Source organism: Delphinus delphis, chromosome 16 (genome assembly GCF_949987515.2).
Source record: "Delphinus delphis chromosome 16, mDelDel1.2, whole genome shotgun sequence".
In the NCBI taxonomy this organism is placed as follows: Eukaryota; Metazoa; Chordata; class Mammalia; order Artiodactyla; family Delphinidae; genus Delphinus; species Delphinus delphis.
In genome coordinates this window covers 62,628,973-62,648,484 of record NC_082698.1, presented here as the reverse complement: position 1 = coordinate 62,648,484, position 19,512 = coordinate 62,628,973, and the positions used below count along the sequence as shown (strand labels likewise).

The 19,512-nt window shown below is 50.5% G+C and overlaps 1 protein-coding gene across 1 annotated transcript in view; it reads left to right on the top strand.

The window, feature by feature from the left end:
• Window positions 1–19,512, top strand: part of TSPAN15 (tetraspanin 15) — a 49,550-nt gene that overhangs the window by 8,970 nt on the left and 21,068 nt on the right. The gene's annotated exons all lie outside the window — the stretch shown is intronic.

Genomic DNA, 19,512 nt, shown 5'->3' with positions numbered 1-19,512 from the left:
CGAGGGAGCTGGAAGGTGAAATCAGGCGGCAGCAGCCAGTTGGAGGCAGCGTGTGGTTTCCTGCGGGGCTGCCTGGCCGTGACTGCAGAGGAGCCCTGGGGAGGACTTCCAGGAGGTGGCAGCCGGGCTTGAAGGGCATGGATGCCAGACTGAGAGGAGTGGAGATGAGCTTTGGGAGAGGAGGGGGGGGGGGTCACTGCAGAATGGGATATTTGTTGGGCCTGGATGTTGAGGTCAGTAACGCCCTTTTTTTTTTTTTTTTTTTTGCGGTGCATGGGCCTCTCACTGTTGTGGCCTCTCCCGTTGTGGAGCACAGGCTCCGGACGCGCAGGCTCAGCGGCCATGGCTCACGGGCCCAGCCGCTCTGCAGCATGTGGGATCTTCCCGGACCGGGGCATGAACCCGTGTACCCTGCATCGGCAGGTGGACTCCCAACCACTGTGCCACCAGGGAAGCCCCCAGAAACGCCCTTTGAGGGGACCAGTCCTGGAGGCGCAGCTCTACCACGCAGCAGGTTAGGAGAACGAGCACTTCTTGGTTGATGGGTGAGGAGCAGATCTGACTGGCTACGTGACAAGTCACGGACAACTCTCTGTGCCTCAGTTTCCCTGTCTGTGGAAATGGGTAACCGTTGTACCTCACAGGGGGCCAGGCTTGGATGGGGCCATGCCTCCAGGGCTCTTAGCCGGGCGTCTTGTGCGGTAAGCATCAGCGCGGATGCCGGGAGAAGCATCGCTGGGCGCGAGCCTGGTGGCAGCTCGCTGTGTGTTGGTGAGAAGGGCTGGAGGGCGGGAGGAGCCTCCGCTTTGCGCTTGCATCACCATACATCGCTTCACTTCTCTGGGTCCTCAGAACAACCCTGTGAGCTGGGCACTTTCCCCTTTCACAGCTGCGGAGACTGAGGCCTAGAGAGGGCGACGTGACTGGCACAACCCACCATTTGCATCCATCCCTGAGACCGGAGCTGTTTCACTGTGAAAGTGGTGCTTGTTGTGTTTTGTTTAATTCTTTCCAGAGTAGACTTTCTCACCAGTGGAGGCGTTTGCATCTTGGCCTGCAGGGAAGTAAATATTTGCCCAGAGGGTAGAAGGAAAACAGCCTTGGCCCGGTCATTCTCAGAGCCCTCCCCCTTCCTGCTGGAGAGCCCCTCCCAGGATGCAGCGTGTGGCCTTGGACAAGTCACAAGGCTCCTTGTGCTGTTTCCCGTCCCTACCAGAGGACGGGCTGTGCTGGGTGCAGTGTGGGGGGCTGCAGAGGTGCTTGGGGTCAGGCGGTCAGTTCCCGTGCACCCTCTGTGGGCTGGGCACTGGGCCCAGAGATGGGTGCAGCCCCCAGCCCGCCCCGTCACAGATCGGGGCCAAGTCGCCCGGCTGGAGTGGAGTGGGGTGCTGGCTTCCGAGGCTGGCACCGAATTCGGAGACTGGGTCACTTCCTGAGGTCAAAAGACAGGACCTTCTGGGCCTTGGGCCTCTGAGGCGTCCCATCTTGAGGATTTCACAAGGGCATGTGTCCAAGCCCCATCTTCAGAGCTGACTGCATGGGTCTAGGGTGGGGCCCAGGCACCTATAAGTTTTAAACTTCCCCGGGTGATTCTAACGTGCAGCTGGAGTAGAAACTGCAGCTCATGGTGGTGTCTGTGAGGGAATTCTGATGGGAGTGGCCCGGTTTCCAAGCTGACTTTCTCTCTACCTGAATCCTGACTGCCCTGCTGAACCTTTTCCCAACCTCGCTGCCGATCTGGACAGTGTCCGTGGGCTGGGAAGTCACTGTGCACATTTGGGAGAGGCTCTCCGTGAGGGAGCCGTCCTGGAAGGGGAGGGTGCGCTAGCCAGGGGTGGAGGAGCGGGGGTGTTGGGTGGGGTATTGGCGGGGCTAGTCTAGGCTGACGGAGGTGTGTGGAGACCACCAGCCTGGGGATGGGGGTGACCGTGCGGGAGGCTGGGCTTCTTCCGGGGACCCAGATGTATCCGGGTTGGGGGGTGTCCATGGTTCTAGAATTTTGTTTTCCTTTTGGTTATCTTTATAGCATCCTTTAATCTGCTCTACAGGCAACACGTCTCTGTAGTTAACTTTGTAACTTAAAGAAGTTTCTATAGAACCAGACTTGAGTTTCTTGAGTCAGGGATTCACACACTTAGGGGGTGAGCTGTGATAATTCCACCCCCCCACCCCCGAAATTATGTCTCCAGTTTGAGAACTGCTGATGTGTAGGCATCATGTTGGAAAGCTGGTTGTGATCTATTGAGTGTCAGCGACCTGCAGTTCTGACTCTGTAGGGGAGGTACAGCAGGTGGTGGGGAAGCAGAGTTCCCGGTAGGTGTGATGAACTTGCGTGGGGTCACAGTGATGAGCTAGTGGCCAGTTCGTGGAAGGATAGGGACTTGACTTCTGACTCTGACCAGTGAGCTCTGTAGTGGGTTGGATGGTGCCCCCCCACCCCACAAAAAGATGTGTTCATGTCCCAGAACCTGTGAATGTGGCCTTATTTGGAAAAAGCATCTTTGCAGATATAATTACGTTCAGAATCTTGAGATGAAATCATCCTGGATCGCCTGAGCTGCCTTAAATTGAATGACAAGTATTCTTGTAAGAGAAAGGCAGAGGGAGCTTTGAGACAGAAGAGAAGACACAAACACACCTAGGGGAGAGCCGTGTGAATGCAAAGGCAGACGAACCAAGGAATGCCTGGAGCCACCAGAAGCTGGACGAGGCGAGGAGCCTCTGGAAGAAGCATGGCCCAGCGGCACCTCGGTTTCAGACTTCCGGCCTCCAGAATTTTGAGAGAATACGTTTATGTTTTAAGCCGTTTGTGGTCATTTGTTGCAGCAACCCAGAAAACCAATGCAAGCCCTTTCCGCTTCACCAGGTTGCCTCGCTAGGGAGGGGTCCAATTGAGCAGGTCCCTGAATATCCCTTTCCTTTCTGCGGGTGCTGAAGACAGAGGACAAGGGGTGGGGATGGGGAGAGGAGCCGGGCTGGCAGAGGGTGAGGCCCATAGTCCCACCCCTGCTGGTGGCCCCGCCCCTCTGCAGCCCCACCCCCAAGCGGTCTGCCCCACACAGGCCCCGCCCCTTCCCAGCAACTGTCTGCCCACACAGCTCAAAGGCTGTGCTCTACAACTGGTTTCTGCAAGGAAAGCCTGATAGTAAGAGGTTAAAGCATGAGAAGGGAATATAAGTTAGCTCTCAGGAAGCACTTCCTGATTCTGAAAAGAGTTAAATTGAAACCGCTTTCCAAGTGGGGCTGTAAAATATCTGTGATTCCCTTACAACCTTTCTGAACAGGCGTATCACCCATCACTTGGGGCAGTTAGTTGGGTGGGGTTCTAGGTGGGCGAACTTCAAAGGGCAGTGGAGGGCATCTGGTGTAGCAATGCCTTCCTCTCAGAGGGGAGGAAACTGAGACCAGGCCACACAGCAAGTGCCTCTGGTTCTAATACCTCCATCGTTCAGAGGGGACAGTGGGCGCTGCTCAGTGATTTCACCCCAGTGGCATGCTCTCCAGCTGGGATTATTGGTGTCCCTACTGTAAACGGGCCTGCTGCTGCACCTGGGGACAGAGGCCTGATGTGTGACTTATCACAGACTGGTCTTCTCTGCAGAGCCAGAAAGAACTCAGGCAGCGGGAACACTTGTGCGTGCCACCGGGGAGCACTGTTTGCCTGGCCCTGTGCTGGGTTGGTGGGGACAGATGAGCCAGCCCCGTCCCTTGAGAAGCCGGCACTCACTGAGTCCTAGCAGTGTGCTCAGGACAGCTGCAGATGTTCTGTGATTGGAGTGGGATGGGCTAGCGGCTCCCAGGAGGCTCCGGTGGGTGGGGAGGCTTAGTCAGCAGTGGAGACTTGGGCTCTGGGCTCCCCACAGGGGTGGCAGCAGCCACTTGACTCTTTCCATCTTCAAGGGGGCGTGGACTCAGGATCAGAGCAGAAAGAAGGCGAGGACAGGAATTGTTCAGGGACCCGCAGTTCTGAGACAGGAGCGGCCCTGTTTGTTTGTGTCTTGGTTCTCCACTGCAGTCTCCTCTGGTGCTCACCTCACTTAGAATTAAACGTTCCCCTTTGCAGTGAGAAAATCTCCCCTGGCTGCCCTCTGTCTAGCCTGGTTGTGCCTTCTGCTTCCTCCTCTTTTGTCTTTTTAATTTTTTTCTTTCAGTTTTATTGAGATATAATGGACATACAGCACTGTATACGCTTAAGGTGTACAGCATAGTGATTTGACTTACATCATGAAATGATTATCACAAGTTTAGTGAACATCCATCATCTCATACAGATATAACATTAAAGAAGTAGAAAATAAAAAGTTTTCTTTGTCATGAGAGCTCTTAGGATTTACTCTCTTAAGAACTCTCAGGAACTTCCCTGGTGGTGCAGTGGTTGAGACTCTGCACTCCCAATGCAGGGGGCTCGCGTTTGATCCCCAGTTGGGGAACTAGATCCCATGTGCATGCTGCAACTAAGAGTTCGCATGCCACAACTAAGGAGCCCTTGAACCACAACTAAGGAGCCAGCGAGCCACAACTAAGCAGCCCTCGAGCCACAACTAAGGAGCCCGGCTGCTGCAACTAAGACCCGATGCAACCAAAAATATAAATAAATATTTTAAAAAAGAACTTTCATATGTAACATACAGCAGTGTTAATTATATTTATCATATAGTATATTACATCTCTAACATTAATTTACCTTATAACTGGACTCTTTGTCTTTTTAAAGCTAACAATTAATGAGCCCTTCCTGTGTGCTGGACTGAGTTGTCTCCTAGACATTCTCTCCTTAATCCTCCAGCAACCCTCAGAGGCAGTTTTAGGGTTATTGCCCCATTCTACACTGAGGTAAATAGAGGCTCAGAGAGGTTAGGGAACTTGCAAATAAATGCAAAGCCTTATCCCCTCTCTTCTGGCAGACTTCTCGATGCCTTCCTATTCCAGGTGTTTGTCCTTAAGAGAAGGACGCTTTTAAGGGAGGTGGGCTGTTTGGGGATGGGTTGTTTGTTCATTGGTTCGGTCCTTTAGTCACTCATCTAACATTTCCCAGGCATCCGGGGGCCCTCTGGTTCTCCCTGAGGTGCTGCTAGAGGAGCAGGGGCCCTGGAGTGGGGACCAGCTTCCTGGGGCCAGGGCCCCAGGGAGGTGGGCTGACTGTCAGACTCTGTGGGAAGGACGGGAGCAGACCTGAAGTGGCACAAGGCACCTGGGCCAGGTCCCCAGCGGGCTCTCTGAAGCTGCAGGAAGTCAGAAATGGAGCCTCTATCACCGTCCTTCAGAAGCAGGTTTTTTGTTTTTCTTTTATGAGAGGATATGCCAGGGCGTGAGAACATTTTTTTCCCGATGAGGGAGGGCAGCTTGCAGTGGAGAGAGCACTGGACTGTGTGACCTTATGGGAGTGACTGCCTCTCTCTGGGCCTCAGATTCCCATCTGCAAAATAAGGGGGTGGGGCCAGAACAGCATCCATCTCCTTAGTCCTGGTGGGTCCACAAGACGATTTTAGGTGGTTCCTGGGGGAACATTTTAAAATGTAATACGTGTGCATTAGGTGTAATGTGTATTAAAGAAAATAACTAATACCTCAGCTCTATGATTTCATAGATGTTGATTAGGTTAGGCCAAGACCATATTTATTTTAGTAAGAAAAGTCAGTCAATTTAAAGAAAAATAGTGGCACCTCCTGGTCAGGTGTAGGCACTTAACAGTCTTTGCTGGCTTTTAAAGAAAGAATGGGGATTCTCATTATGTGTTACAGCACCTTACAGTTTACAAAGGAGTTTCCCCATCTCCCCAGGTCCTTTGAGTGACCATTAGGCAGGTGTTATCATTCCCGTTTAACAGCAGAGGCAGCCGACCCTCAGAGAGGGAAGTGATCTGTCCAAGGTCACACAGCTCCCAAGTGCAGAGGGCCTCAGCTGGCACATGCTCTTTGCCAGTCCCACCAGCCCAGCCTCAGGGAGCGCTGGGTCACTCGGCCTTACCTCCTCCCACAGCTGGCACCGGCTGTCATCATATTGTTGCTTTGTCGTATGCATCTTCTCTTGTCCTGATTTCCTTAAAGCAGAGAAGGATGGGATTGAAGGTGACCAGTGACCCTCTGTGTCCCTTCCTGCAGGCCTCTAACCTGTGCACAAGGAGGAGCGTGTCCTACAGGCCCCCCGGGGTGCTGTTTTCTAGTGAGCTCGCTGGATGGATAATAGGTAGGTTCCCATCACAGCCGATCTTTAGCCCCAGTTGGCAGTTAGCGAAACATCTGGTGAGGGCATTAATTCCAGGCCAGAGGAGGCTGCCTGCCCTGAGCCTCTGGTGAGCGAGCCCCTGGCTGTGGCCACTGAGACTTCCCAGGCCAAAGGGAGACTCAGACTGTGAACAGATCTCCTCTTAGAAGACATGGAACTCGGATCTTGCTTGCTGCTTCAACGTTTTTATTGTTAAAAAATAAAACATAAAACATAAAAAAGGTTAAAGAATGATTCAGTGAACACCCATATGCCCACTAACCAGAATCAGTAATGTTGACATTTGGCCGTGTCAGAGGAAGTTGCAGACATCATGACAATTCACCCCAACTATCCTCAGATGCATCTCCTTAAACAAAATTGTCCTTGGATACAACCACAGCACCACTATATACCAAGTCCATGTTAAAACTTCTCCAGTTATCCTTAAGATAGTTCTCATAGTGCATTAAAAAAAAAGAATCAGGATGCAGAATTACAGTTCATGCATTATAGCGGATCTCATTTTGACAGAAAAGGTCCCAGTGCCTCTGAAACATGAGGGGTGACCTCTGAGGCCTTGAATGTCATAGGTTCTGGAGTCCCAGGGAAGACAGTCATGTGTCACTTGCCTGCATTTGTCTGATCCACCAAGACCTACTGGGGTCTTGCCCTCTCGTTGCTTAGGAAAATTCAGAAAGCATTCAGCTTGCTGGGCCTGGATATCCATGTGGAGCTGCTGGCCCACCCTGCATGAGCCCTCTTCCCATTGGAAGGAGAACTGCTGAGTGGCCGGAAGCCAGACCCAGGACTCCCTGAGTGCCCACTGTCAGTCACCAACGGCATGTGCTGGGCCCTGTGCTAGGCACTGTGGGGAGATGCTCTAAAGAACTTCGAGACCCGGGGCCCACTGCCCACGGTCTGCTTGGGGACACCCAGCACGCCCTGGTGTTATCTGTTCAGAGACGCTCTGTTTGCAGACAACCAGCTTGTCTGGGATGTGTGGGGCGGAGCCTCTGTTCCTTGGGGAAGGGGAGGCGGGAGAGGCCCTTCTTTCACGGGACAGGGAGCGCTAAATAAGTAGTGCCTAATCAAGCTGTGATGGGGAAATGAACTTAAAAAAATTTTTTTAAACCCACAGAAAAGTTGAAAGAAGAGTTCAATAAATACAACACTTTTTTTTTTTGTAGCCATTGTGACCTCACCCTTACGTACCCCAGCATCCAGCTTTCCGAAAAGGGGGTTCTCCCACATGCTGCCATTGTCCATCTGAAAACAAATCACCATTAAATAGAACATCATCTGTGCTGTCCATTTCCAGATTTCACCAGTTGTTTCCCACATGTCCTTTGTAGTGGACATTTTATCCAATCAAGGTCCACCCATTGTTTTCACTGTGACATGGCTCTTTCATCTCCTCCAACCTAGGCTATCCTCACTGCTTTGGATTCCTTTGAAGCCTCCAGGCCTTTGATCTGCAGAACATCAGCGTCCTGGATTTGCTCTATGGTTTCCTTGTAATTAGGTTCAGGCCACACATTTCCTGCACGAACGCTGTGTGGGGACGCGGTGAGGGGGTACAGGAGGCCACCTTAGGAGGTGCGTGACGCCCGGCCTCCCGGCTGCTGACCGTGCCAAGCTGGACCGCCAGCCCTATGACAACAAATGCGTAAACCGTGGGTGACACTTGCGGCTGTGTGCATATTCTGTTTGGTAAACAACTTTTGAAAGCAAATCTGAGCATGTGACTCCCTGCTTAAATTATTTCAGTGATTTCCCTAATTTCAACTTCAAAATATATCCAGTCTGCCTGCTTCTTGCTACCTTCACGTGCCCACCCTGATCCAGGCCACTCTCACCTAGCATCTAGGTTACTGCAGTGGATTCCTGACCGTTCCACCTCCATGCCTCCATCCCCCAGTTCTCAGCACAGCAGTCAAGAGTAACTCATTTAAAAATCACAGTCATATCAGATGCAAACTCGTACTGCCTTCCACTCAGAGCAAAAGTCAGAGTCCTCTCAATAGCTTCAAAGGGTCCATCTGCTCTGCAGCCCACACCCCTGCCCTCTCCCCTCTTCCCCTCCACTCTAACCCCATCAGGCTGTAGCAGCTGTTCCTTGAACACATGGGCACATTCCAAGGTCTTGGAAGCTGCTTGGATGTTCGGCTGTGTATCCACGTGGATGCTACAGAGCTACGCCCACCCCTCCCCACTTCAAGTCTTCACTCCAGTGTCACTTTCCCTGGCTGTGCTATTTAAAATGACAGCCCCCTCTACCAGCCTCCCTGGCTTCCTTTTCTGTTTTTGTCTTCATAGCACTTATAACCAAGATATACCGTATACTTTTCTTATTTATTTGTTTCTCCCTGACTAGAACGTGAGCTCCACCAAAGCTGAGACTTTTGTGTTTGGTTGGTTCACTGCTAGCTGGGCCCCACTCACCACCCCGCAGCCCATTCCTAACAGCTGCTCCCAAAGTGTGCTCCAGGGATCCTTGGTGGGGGGACTCTTCTGAGGGGTCTGTGAAGTCAAAACCATTTTCATGATAATACTAGGATACTATTTGCTTTCCTGCTCTCATTCTCTCAGGAGTGCCCCAAGGAGTATTTCAGGGGCACGTGACCGTGATGTGGTAGCAAACTGAGTGAGGAGCAGCTTCAAGAATCCACCAGTTCTTCTCATCAGCCAGACATTAACATTTGTAAGAATGTAAAGCCCATGCCACTCTTCCCCCTCAATTTTTGGGGGAAAATTTTTAACAAAAAATATTTATGTTAACATGTAAATCTATTACTGTTATTTCTAAATGAGTTAATAAATATTTAAAATATGTCTTAATTTCTTATGTAGTAAATAATTGATAGATATAATCCCCCAAAACAAAAACTCTAGGGTCCTCAAAAGTTTTTAAGAGTGAAAAGGAATCCTGAGACCAAAAACTTGGAGAACCGCTGGCTTACACAACCTCTCAGTAAAGAGATGTCGAATGAATGAATGAACTTTCTGGTTTAACCTGAGAGACCTGGCCTTGGTGGTCTGGCTTCTGCAAGCTTCCCTGGCCTCCTCCCCTCCCCCATCTGCCTGTCCTTGGCTCTAGCTATGCTGACCTGCTGTCCCCATGGCACCTTCATAGGCATCTGAAACCCCTTGTCCATTTCAGAAATTCTTACTTATCCATTACGTGCATCAAATGGACTCAGTTCAAACTCACCTCCTCCAGGAAGCCTTCCTTGCCCATTTCCTATCTCTAGTGCCTCTGCACAATTACCTCTACCCCAGTGTTTCCCTAACTCCACTGCATTTGTTGGTGTGCAGGTGTGTCTTACCAGACTGAGCTCCTTGAGGGCAGGAACTAGGTCTTACCTTTTTATTCCCAGTGCCTGGTACATACTAGACACTTACTAAATATATGTTGAATCAGTGAATGTTGCCTTAGAATTCAGAATAGGGACTCTCTTTCCCTTATTTATCCTTGGACCAAAGTGCCTCTAAAGGGGAAATGGTTTCTGGCGTCTGATTTGAGTCTTGAAATGTCAGGGTTACAACAGCACTGCATCTTTACTGGGAAAGGAGAAGTAACATTTATTGAGCACCTGCTGGGTGCCCGGAACTTTTGCACGGTATCTTGCTTCAGGGGCATTGTGGTTCATTAGGCCACTGTGAACCGACTTGGGCTCCAACCACTTTCCATATGGCTTCTGTGGGGAGAATGTGGTCTGGGAGCTAAGCTAAACTTCCTGTGAACTTTTGGGACTAATGCATTTGCATCATGTATGCAGACTGTGAAGTTGTTGAAGTCAGAGATGGTATGGTATATGTGTTGCTGGGTCCTGCCCCCTCGCTCTGCATGCCGTGGGTAGTAAATACCCAGAATGATCTGTTCAGTGGGCATAGTTAGTATTGTAAATAGCAGTACCAGTGAGGGCTTCCCATTGGTGATTTCATAGGTGATCACAAGTGGAGAAAGATCTCTATAGCTGGGGTGATCCAGGAAGGCTTTCCAGGGGAGGAGGCTTTGAGCTGAGCTTTGGGGGATGGGCATTAGCCTCTTTCAGCTTTGTTATTTCCAAAAAACAGTTGGTCTCCTTCCCACAGCTGCTGTGGGAGGCTGGGAGGTGTGTGCCTTGATCAGGGCGGAAAGGGCATCTCTGTCCCCTGTAGGACCTTTCTCATGCAGGAGTGTGACATCTCCAGGCCAGGTGGGAAAGCAGGGGTAGACCCATGGAGAAGGACTCAGTAGAGGAGAGGACTTTGGACCACCCACGGTCAGCTCATGGCCAGGGTTCTAACAAGGGCTGTCTGGGCATGAGTTGCCACGAGCTCCCGGAGCAGTGAAGGGACTCTAGGGCTTGTGGCCAAACATCTCCCTTTTGGAGCAGGGAAATTGAGGCCCAGAGAGGGGAAGGGAGACTTACCCAAGGTTGCATGGGAGTTAGCGACAGAGCTGGGATTAAAGTTCAGGGCTCCCCTCTCATCCTCCCCCCCGCCCCCCAGTTCTCCTTCCAATGTGTCATGCTGCCTCCTTTTCCCTTTTGCCCTTTGACCTCTTTGGAGTCTTGAGCCTTTGGAGTGGGGGCGATTTATATTCTTTAAGTGTCATGCCAGGCATTGACACTTGTGGTCTGATTGCCTCCTCTGCCTTCCAGCCTTCGTTCAGGGACAGAGGGCCCTGTTCAGATGTGGGATTTTGTGCAAAGAATGAACCAAGGGCCATATATATATATATATATAATCAATTCGCTTTATTTTTTTCTTAGCTATAAAACTACATCTAACATTAAAAACAAGAAACACAAAACAGTAAGCTCTGTCATTGCCAAAATTGTGTGGAGACAGCTCTTAGTTCGTATCTGCCCAGCGCAGCCAGGTGTCCCCCGGGAAAAGGCAGCCCTGGCTGTGGGGCCTCACTGCCTTCTGCACCTGCTGCTGGAATTTCCTTCATCCCCCCCCGCACCCCCCATGTCTACTCCCCAAACTCCTGTGCTCTTTGGTGCAGCTCCCTTCTTTTTTTTTTTTTTTTTTTTTTTTTTTGCGGTACGCGGGCCTCTCACTGCTCTGGCCTCTCCCGTTGCGGAGCACAGGCTCCGGACGCGCAGGCTCAGCGGCCATGGCTCACGGGCCCAGCCGCTTCGCGGCATGTGGTATCTTCCCGGACCGGGGCACGAACCCGTGTCCCCTGCATCGGTAGGCAGACTCTCAACCACTGCGCCACCAGGGAAGCTCAGCTCCCTTCTTTATTGTGGCTTCTCTCAGTAGCCCGGAGGGTCAGGGAGAGTTGAGATCATGGGGGACTCCACCTTCCTGCCCCCTTTCCTGAAATTCCTCTTGCCGCCACTTTGGAAAGAATGGGGGATGCCTGGCCCAGTTCCTGGTGGGCAGCTGGGGGTTTTGAAAGGCTGCTGGGACCTGAACTGGAGGCTGTCTAGGACAAAGCCCCCTTGTCACCTGTGTGAGCCTGTGTCTGCTTTTAGAGGGTCTGAGGGAAGGGGAGACCTGGGCCATCTTACTCACTCCTGCCAGTGGCCTGCAGCTCTGAGCAGGGGAGCCTTATCCAGCCCTGCTAGAGAAAGAAGGGAGGGGAGACCAGCAGTGGTTTGGCACAGGGTGTACTGCTGAGTGTACCCCAGCAGGGGGTGCCCTACCTGAGCTGAGATCTGGGAAGATAATCACCCAGGCACCGTGGGAATACAGCCCTGGGAGGTGGGCCCTGACTCTCTTGGTTCAGACACATGGAAGGTGGAGAGAAGGAAAGGGGTCCAGAGACAGAAGGGAAAAGAAAACCAGGGAGAAGAGTGTGTTGGGTGGAGGTGATATGCTCTTGACTCTCCTTTGCCCCTTGGCTGTTTCTGTGGTTTTCAGATTAACCAGATAAGTCATCTTATCCTTAAGCCTCAGAGGGCTCTGCTCTGGAATGGCATCACTAGTTTCTTCTTTGGGCTCATGGGCATCTGAAGCAATAGCATTTCTGATTCATTCCGCCGACAGATCTATCGGGCCAGTCCCTGTGCTGATGGAGCGTCCAGTGGTGTGAAGTCAAACTCCTGTGCATCCTCCAAGGCTCCGTTCCAATAGGCCTGCTCTGATTTCCCAGGAGGAAGTGACTGCCAGGCCTCTTGTCTCAGAAGATTTTTACCACTTGTTTGTTACACCACTCCCCATCTGCCTGCCCCTAAACTCTTCCCAAAGAGAGTCCGGGCTCTGTCAGCTCCTACCCACAGTGTTTTATATGTTTGTGCTGGTTTGTGATTAGAAATTCCACTCTGCCCCGGCTGGGTTGAGTAGCTGGGGCTTGCAAACCTCCCAGTTTAGCTCTTTCACAGCCTGGAATGAGCTGTGTGCATGTGGGAGCCTTTTTTTTTTTTTTTTCCCCAGCTGTAAGAATGTGGACGATCATCTAGTGATAGAGAAAGTGACAAGGCAGACCTCTAAAAAACTTCACAATATAGAGAACAGACAACATGTGGGAGTCTTTTATTTTTTTAATTTAATTTTTATTTTATTTTGGGAATATAGTTGATTTACAAAGTTGTGTTAGTTTCAGGTGTATGGCAAAGTGATTCAGCTATACATATACATATATCCATTCTTTTTCAGATTTTTTTCTATTATAGGTTATTACAGAATATTGAGTAGAGTTCTGTGTACTATACAGTAAGTCCTTGTTGATTATCTATTTTGTATATAGTAATGTGTATATGTTAATCCCAAACTCCTAATTTATCATGTGGGAGTCTTTTAAATCAAGTGTTTGTAACTGTTGGTGACAGGAGGGTAGCAAAACAGACTGGTGTGTCCACTTTGCTTCTTAGAGAGATTTGTTTTCCAAAGACCATGTTTCCCACCCTGGGCCTAGCTGGAGGGGCAGCTTGGGAAAGACTTCCACAAGTCTCTCCCCAGATCTGCCTAGACAGCCACAGAAAAGCTTGAGGGAGGTGGAGAGCACTGTTATTAGAGAGGTCATAATAAAGGTGATGTAAATAAAGAAGGAATAGATCATGCTTTTGGGCAGGAAGGCCTGATAAAGATGTCAATTCTCCCCGAAGGGATCTATAGATTCAATGCGGTTCTAGTTAAACCTTAGCAGGTTTTTTCATGGAACTTGATACAATGATTCTAAAATATCTACACAAGAGTCAAGGTCTAAGGGTATCCAGGACACTTCGGAAGAAGACAGGAAGGAGGGATGTGGCCTAGCAGATGCCATGGTGTGTTATAAAACTGTATCACTACACTAGGGAGGTTCGTTTCGGGACCGAGTGACCCCTGGGAGAGTCAGTGTGTGACAGCAGAGTCGTAGCACATCAGCGAGGACAGGAGGACCGGTTAATATGTTCCAAACAAAAGCAGACTGTCAGAGGATGTCATGGACCAAGTGTTGCAGTTAACCAAGTTCTCTGCATTGATGTCCAGGTTTTTAAAAAGAAAGAAGTCCAGGGTGAAGGCAGAGTTGACAGCAGAGTATCAGTGACAAAGACCAGAGGCTGGCTTTTTTGCTGGCGTAAGAGGCCGTCTCTGCTGTTTCCTCCAGGGCTGGCTTTCCTTTGGGGTTGGGAGGAACCCCTTTCCTGAAGCACAGGCTGCCTGGACTTAGTGCTGGGGTCCAGGGCCCCAGAGCTTAGAATACTGCCCTGTAGTCCTAGAGGTGGGTCTGGCACCTTCCCAGGAGACAGAATAGGCCCTATATCAGTTTGGGTTGGGGATGCTGGATCTGGTGTGTCCTGCTTTCCTTAGGCGCAAGAAGGATGGGATAATAGGATATGAGCTTTGTTGGGGAAAGTGGGAAAAGAGGTTGCTTTCTCCTGAATGAAGTCAGTGAGTATGAATTGAACTTCCTCTACCTAGTGGCAGGATGGTTAGGGCACGTGACTCTTTAATAAGGGTGGTCTGTACTATCAGAAAGGAGCAAGGTGAGAATGGTAAGGGGCAGCGTCCAATGAGAGCTGCTCTGGAGCTGTGCTGTCCAATACGGTGGCCACCAGCTACACGTGATCAAATCTAAACTACTTTAAAGGAAGTAAAATTAAAAATTCAGCTCCCCAGGCACACAAGCCACATTTCAAGAGCTTACTAGCCACATATGGCTAGTGGCTACCGTATTAGACGTTACTGTCATCACAGAACATTCTCTTGGGAGCACTGCTCTGCTACTGGAAACTTTGTATTTTGCAGAGACATTTCAGACCAGTTATCTCCCAGATCTAAGTGAAAGGCCCATCTGGTAGCCTTAGTGGCAGGCCAGACAGGTTTTGCCCACACATCCTGGCTCTGCCTCTCATAAGTTCTGTGACACTTGGCCTCACTGAGACTGGTCTGTAAAATGTGATTGGCTGTTTCTTAGACGTGTAAGGATGTGTGATGGTCAAGGGAGATCATGCTGGTATAGCACTTTGCAGGATGCTGGCACAGCATAATCACTCTGTACATAGCAGCAGGTGAAAGGTGAGGGTCAAAGAGGCGAAGTGACATGGCCAAGGGCACTGAACTAATAAAGGAAGGTCCAGAGTGCCAACTCCCATCTCTTATCCTGCCTCTACTGCTCCTTCCAGCCCTAATCTGTGCGTGAGAGAAGCTGATACAGAGTGTGCTGAGGAGGAGGTGGCTGTCTGCAGGGTGGGCTCTGCCTAGGGCCAGGCAGGATCGTCCTGGGGCAGAAGAGCTGATGGATGTGAAGTCCGGGGTTTCTTGGCTGGATGCCGGGGACCTGCTAGCCCCATCTTATTTAAAATCTCTCTCAGGTCTTGGATTTTAGCTACTCCCCACATCCTTTCAAGCTCAAAACTCAGAAAAGTGCTTTGTTTGGGCCACACAGAACCCTGGAGCCTTGAGTGACCCATGAGATGGTTTCAGAGTGAAACAGTTCTTGGGACCTTCCAGGAAACGCTGGCTCCTCCAGGAAGCCCACCTTGATTTTCTGATGTTTCCTTTTTCCCCCTCAGTTTTGTTCAAATTCCCAGAGCCTTCCCCATGGGAGGGATTGCAGCATGCTTCCCGTAGACCTGAGGTTCTTCCTCTTTTTTCGTGACAGGAACATTTCAGTTAAAAGCTAATGAAAGTAAAGACCCCTGAATTCCATCCATCAGGCCATAGCGATCATTTCTAGCCTCTTAATCTCCCCTCCTCCAGACTTAGCCCATTGTCTAGTCTTGGGACCCCTTGTGACCCCAGGGTCTGGAACACAATAGGTGCCTGGCATGTGCCTTTGTGGGTAAAAATAGGCCTTGCAGGTCCCCTCAAAGTGCAGACCTGCCCCAGCTGGGGGTATGCCAGCTGGGACCAGATGCTTCCTGAAGGAGGGGACGACGCAGGTGCTGGAATGCCTCACACGGCCTTCTGCTTCCCAGCAGCTGCGTGAAGCTGGGCCTCAGCCTGCAGAGGAGGAAGCCGGTTCCAGGCTGCAGGGCTCAGAGGGGACCTTTGGGCCTGGTTCACAATGGACGACAGGGCTCCCATGCAGCCTGTTGAAGATGCCATGTGGCTTGCAAAGTCTGGGGCTCTGGTCCTGGCCCGTGGGCTACCAGCAGCATGTTCTTTGCCTCTTTGGCCCCAAATGGGCATGGCCGTGTGCCCCTCATCCCCAGCCATGTTTAGCTGAAGCTGTCCTGCTTGACAAATGGGCCATTTACTTCCTGCGCTGGAGCTGGAGTGGCCGGCCCCCGAAGAGAGACTATAATTAGCAAAGAAGAGTGGATGGGATTGCACGCTAGCATCAACAGTTAATTTTATACTCACATGGAAACATAAACTGATGTCCTCGGAGATGTACATATCATTTGGAAATCTTGAAGTGCCTGGGAGGGGTATGCCGGCCTCTCCCCGTGCCTACTGCCCCTGGAACCCTTGAATGAGGAGACCAGATCAGCGTGTGCTGTGTGCGAAGCCGCCCTGGGGACTGCCTGCTGGCCGCTGGGAGGGCTGGACCAGGAGACACGAACCTGTGATAGCTCAGTACCCAGTGGTGCGGGAGTCCAGAAGTTTGGGTCTGCGTTTGCCACAGTAGCTTTCCTATGGCTTTAGTGGTCTGGAAATGTTGCAAGGCTGACTAGCAAGGAAAATGTGATCTTTTGTAACAGGAGGGAGATCAGACCAAAGGAAGTTTTGTTTCCTCCCGGCAAGGCTGTTCTGGAGTGTCCGGGGAGCTTATAAAAATAGAAGAAGCCACTGACTGGCCTTTACAAAGAGGGCTGGGGTCAATTCTGCTCAGAATGGAGGCCAATGACAGCTTTGGTGTTTTGGAGATGGTTTACGGTACTTTAATCCAAAAGCATAGCCTTAAGCGGGAAGGAGGGAGGGGGACAGGCTAGGGCACTGGGAAGATGTCAGGGCCTGTGTCCATCCTGACCAAGAAGAGCTTTTTTTGTTTCACAACAGGAAACATAGAACTCTCAAAAGTATATGGAATCAATCCTGAAAATATTAAGATGTTATCTTGTTGGTTCAGTGACAACCTGAGAATCATACTTTCCACCAAGATAGAGGGTGAAGCCCCACCTCTGTTGCCCCCATGGCCTTGCATGTTGGCTGCACTCCTGCCTGGGCTCTGAAGATGTCACCTCTTTGTGGGGTTCTTCTTTAACCGTCATCCCCAGGGTGAAGGGGTGGAAGGATCTCTGGGCTCTGTGTCTGGTTCAGGGTTAGGGTTGAGTGAGTGATTTCTTGTAATTGCACTAATTCGGAAGGGGAGGATTTGGCTCTCTAAAGCTGCTTGCCCTTGTTCTCAGAGGACCCGCAGGGCTTAGGCCAGCCTTGAACAATGATTTCACCACGTTCTGGGGTTTGGAGCATGAACTGACCAAATAACTCTGGTTAATCTTTCCCTATCAAAGGTAGGTTTTATTTCCTGTGGTCCCCATTTTCCTATAGAGGGCTGTGTGTGTGTGTGTGTGTGTGTGTGTGTGTGTGTGTGTATCCTGTCTTATAAATTAAAAAATTTACCCAACTGGGTAATTTGGATGACATCATTTCACTCACAGTTTTCCTGATATGGCTAACTTGTTAATAAGTGTCTCATGGCCAAGTTTGTCAATGCCTTTCGCACCTATTGGCCCATGTGTGTTGGGAAGGCATTCCTTTTAGACCAGGGGAGTGGGTCTCAGTAGTCCCAGATTATCCTTTCAAACTGAGGGGAATGGCACTTAGCTGAGAAATACAGCAGAACCCTGGACCCGAGGGAGATGGCTTCCCAGTAATCCCCTGTTACCCAGTGTTTCTAAGTAAGGTTGGTCTGTTTGACTTTCGGCATCCCCGCCACTTGTCAAAGCTTAGGAGAAGCAGGCACTTCCCTTTACCCAGGACAGTCTTGGCGCTCTTTAGAAGGCAGTCAAGGGGATCTACTCTGACGGCACATTGTAGCCAATTTAAGGCGGGGGTAGACCAGGGGTAACTTGAGGAGTTCCAGATGTTGACTCTAGGGTAGCTGTGCTCATGGCACATCTGGCCCACATCTTGTCTGTATTATCCCTCATTTCCTTTACTCAGACCTTTGCTGACAGCACCATGGCTTCCAGCTCCTCTCCCACACTGCCTTCTGCTCTGTGAAGTCCAGGGTATCTGCTCTCGGGAATGTGTGGCCCGGAAAGCCAGAATCCTTGGACGGGAAGGAGGCTGGGTAGACAGCGGCAGACTCAAACCCAAGGGGGTCTCTTGGGAAGCCTGGCTTGCATCCATTCGACAGACATTGATTGTAAATGCCTGTTGTACTTCCTAAATATCAGGGCTGTTGTGGGTGCTGACGATGTCCGAAATGGTCGAAAATCCCTCCTAGCATGGAGCTTATGTTCTTGTGGGCAAGACAAACAATTAAAAACTAGAGCAAAAAATGTAGTATGTTAAGTACTTGCAATTACAAAGGAAAAACATAAAACAGGAAAATGGGATCGGGAGTTTCAAGGAGAGGGATTTTCTACATTTAAACAAGATGACCCCAAAGGCCTCACTGAGCAGGAAACGATTGAGCAAAGACGGAAAGGAGGTGAGGGAGGGAGCCATAGAGCCGTATGGAGATCAGGAGGAAGAGCATTCCAGGCAGTGGGAACAGCCTGTGCAAAGGCCCTGGGGTGGCACACTTCGTGTGTTTGACCAGCAGTGAGGAGCCCCGTGCAGTTAAAGCAGAGTGAGGAAGTGGGGGGAGTGAGAAGTGAGCTCAGACAGGCTGCGTAGGCTGTGATTAGGGTTGTGGCGTTTACTCTTGGCACACAGAGCACCAGCCTGCCCTGATTAGGTTTCGCCTGTCACTCTGTTGTGGAGAACAGGCCGAAGGGGGCCAGTTAGAACACTATTGCGGGGCCCAGTGCAATGTGGCGGCGCAGCCACAGACTCATCTGAGGATTCGGGGTGATGTCAGCTGATCAGTCTCCCTGAAGATTTAGTATGAGAGTTTTCAGGCTGAGAGCAAAAAAGGGGTCCCCCAAGGGCTTTTTTTTGCCTGGTTTTTTCTGATGGGTTGTTACAGTGATCACCTTTCCACCCTTAGGAAAGTTGATGATGACGAATTCACCGGAAAAGCCCTCCTGCTCCGACTTGCGGCCTTCCCGATAGTCTTTCTGAAGATAAATTCCATGTTTATGGTGCTGAGTGAAATGCCCATCTCCCCGAGCAGTTCTGAAATTTCCCTTGGTGACCTGCCTGTGTAATACGCATCCCAGGGGCCCCAGGCTTTCAGACTTACAGTGTTTCCAGTTTCCTTATCTCACAAAAGCCTTGCAAAAACCTGTGGGGTGAGCAGGGCAGAAATGATAAACTTCAGCCATTTTTCAGATGAGAGCACAGACTCATGTGGTCCAAGGCCTCTCCAACGCCCAGGGCTAGCAAGTGGCACCGCTGGGACTCGAACCCAGGTTCTCTGACCCTCTAGCCAGTGGATTTTCCCTGACTCACCAGTACCTTCTTCTAAAGCAGCATTTCCAAATAGGGTCTGTGTTAGTTTGCTAGGGCTGCCATAACAAAGTGCCACAGACTGGGTGGCGTAAACAACAGAGATCTGTTGTCTTGCAGCTCTGGAGACCAGAAGTCCAAGACGAAGGTGTGGGCAGAGTTGGTTTTCTCTGAGGCTTCTCTCTTTGGGTCTGTAGATGGCTGTCTTCTCCCTGTGTCTTCACATGGTCTTCTCTCTGTGTGTGTCTGTATCCTAATCTCCTCTTCTTCTAAGGACAACATTTGTATTCGATTAAGGCCTAGTCATAAGACCTCATTTTAACTTAATTACCTCTTTAAAGCCTCAATCTCCAAGTACAGTCCCATTCTGAGGTCCTGGGGGTTAGGGCTTCAGCATGTGAATTTGGGGGGACACAGTTGAGCCCATAACAGTTT